The following is a 3,133-nucleotide window of genomic DNA, read 5'->3' as shown; positions in this document are numbered from 1 at the left end:
GATAGGTCAGCCGAACTACTACTATTCCCTTGACATTCCCAACAGGCCTCCACATGAGGCCGCGACTGCACTGTTGGCAGAGGGTAGAAATGCGATACAAAGACCACAAGACCAGATGGCAGAGGATGATCTGCATGTGACGCTTTGTTATCGGCGTTTCTCTGGACCAGACAAAGACTATGAAGCTAAACTGACCAGAATGACTCCTGCTAAAATCACTGTGACCTACATGTACTCAGACGCAGACAGCACCTCAGTTGCAGCAGTAGCACTGACTGATGAGACAAAGACTTTGTTCAAAATGTGGACCCCACCTCACATATCTTTGTACAAAAGAACAGACCAAGACTGGAAAGACTTGGGGAAAATAGTGCAACAGGGAGAGAATGCAAAAGACTGGATACAGACGTCAACTGTAACTTGGGGGAGTGAATCTACTGGTTTGACTAGAAAAGCTTTGTTCTGGACAATCACAGTACAGGGAGGTGTGCACTTACAATCAACAAAACACTGAGAAATATTGCTAACTGAAAAAGAGGAGCAATGGATAGCTCAGATTCCTGATAAATTGTGGTCAAAAGGATCTACTGACGTAGGATTGATAAAAGGAGCCCTTCCTGTGCAAATAAGATCAAAAACAGAATACAGACCTTGTGTACGACAGTACCCGTTAAAACCAGATGCATATGAAGGTATAAAACCAGTAATAGAAGACTTAATAACAGCTGGAGTAATAATTAAATGCAATGATTCACCGTGTAATACTCCAATTTTCCCGGTAAAGAAACAAGCACCATCTGTGGGTTGGCGGATGGTACAAGATCTACAAGCAGTAAATAATGCAGTAATTCAAAGGGCACCTTGTGTCCCAGATCCTTATACCCTACTAAATTCTCTAAGGCCAGATGCAGCTGTATTTACTGTAGTAGATATCAGTAACGCATTCTTCTCAGTCCCAGTTGATAAAGACAGTCAGTTTTGGTTTGCATTTACTTTTGGAGGTCAACGCTACACATACACCAGATTGCCCCAAGGATATTGTGAAAGCCCTACTATCTACTCACAGGTTATGAGCGCTAGTATGGCGAGATTTCAACCTCCAGGGGGCAGCCAGGTTTTGGTGTATGTAGATGACGTGCTATTGGCTTCCCCAGACATGGAGACATGTAAGAGGGATACTCTTGCACTTCTAAAACATCTCTCAGAAGAGGGCCATAAAGTAAGCAAAAACAAACTTCAGCTATGCAAAGAAACAGTAAAATATCTGGGTCACAATCTAAGTGCAGGAGGAAGAACTATTGTAGAGGATAGGAAGACAGCTATTCTCCAAGCACCTAAACCAGGAACAAAAAAGCAAATGATGTCCTTTTTGGGCCTAACAAATTATTGTAGGAGCTGGGTACCTAATTATGCAGAAATAACAGCACCTTTGCAAAAACTAATGTATGCAGATAATCTAAAAATGACTTCACCATTGCACTGGACAGAAGAAGCTGAAAAAGCTTTCTGTGACATAAAAAGAGTATTGGTGTCAAGCACTGCCTTAGCGTTACCAGACTACAACAAACCTTTCATTCAAATGGTAGACTGCAAAGAACATTTTATGACCTCCGTGTTGGTTCAACAACATGGAGATAAAGTAAAACCATTGCAGACTTTTCATCTAAACTAGATAGTGTGGCATGTGCTTTACCACACTGTGTAAGAGCTGTTGTAGCAGCCTCAATGGCTGTAGAAATAAGTTCCACAATTGTACTGTTTCACCCTCTAATCCTAAAAGTGCCACATGCGGTCTCTGCTTTGTTGTTACAGACAAATATGGTTTTTCTATCACCTGCAAGACATTTGTCTTGCATGGCCACGTTGCTGTCACAACCACATCTCACCATTGAAAGATGCACAACACTAAATCCTGCAACTTTATTACCACTCCCAGGAGAAGGAGTAAAACATGACTGTCAGGAATTAGCGGAACAGACAGCAAAGAGCAGGACTGACCTAAAAGATCAACCTTTAGGGGTAGGGGAAGTGTTATTTGTGGACGGGTCATCCAAAAAGAATGACCTAGGCAAAACTCAGACTGGATATGCAGTAGTGACTCAAAATAAGGTGCTAAAAGCTAAACAATTGCCTTCACATTTCTCAGCACAAGCTGCTGAACTCATAGCACTAACAGAAGCTTGCAAATTAATGAAAGATAAAAATGCTACAATCTATACTGACAGCCAGTATGCGTTTGCTACAGTACATACTTTTGCACGATATTGGAAGAACAGGGGCATGGTAACCTCGACTGGGAAACCAGTCACACACGCCACCCTGTTGACAGAACTGTTACAGGCAGTTCAGCTTCCCAAAACATTGGCGGTATGTAAATGTGCAGCACACACATCAGGGACAGATGAAGTTTCCCTGGGGAATGCTTTCGCTGATAAGAGCGCAAAAGCAGCTGCGGAAGGACAGTTCGAGGTTTTATCCTTGGAGGAAGATAAAAAACTAGATGCTGAGGTTCTAGTAGACATGCAACAACAAAGTCCACAGTCAGAAAAAGACACTTGGATAAAAAATGGAGCAATACTAAGCAAAGGTACTTATGTATGACCTGCAAATAAACCCATCCTACCAAAAAACTTATACAAGTGGGCGGCTATATTGAGCCATGGTGTAACACATGTCTCAACAGGAGGGATGGTAGGACAGATACATCAATACTTTACTACCTATGGCTTTAACTCTTATTCAAAAAATTTTTGTAGAGCATGTTAACTTGTGCAAAACATAACTCTCAAGGAAACCTAAGACCACGAAGAGGACGTTTCCCTACAGCCCAATATCCGTTTCAAATAATCCACATGGACTTTATAGAATTAAACAAAAGTGAAGGAAAAAAGTATTGTCTAGTCATAGTGGATGCTTTTTCAAAATGGATTGAACTTTTTCCCACAAAACACCCTAATGCACTAACAGTGGCTAAAGCGTTATGCAAAGATATCATACCAAGGTATGGGATCCCTGAAAAAATATATAGTGATAATGGAACTCATTTTGTCAACCAGGTCATCAAAAGGGTTGGAACAATGTTCCATATCAACTTAAAACATCACTGTGCTTATCATCCACAGAGTGCAGGGTT

This window comes from Seriola lalandi, unplaced genomic scaffold (assembly GCF_002814215.2).
Source record: "Seriola lalandi dorsalis isolate HSWRI2012SDOR001 ecotype SW California unplaced genomic scaffold, Sedor1 jcf7180002054411, whole genome shotgun sequence".
Lineage (NCBI taxonomy): Eukaryota > Metazoa > Chordata > Actinopteri > Carangiformes > Carangidae > Seriola > Seriola lalandi.
Note: the sequence above shows the minus strand (reverse complement) of the source record.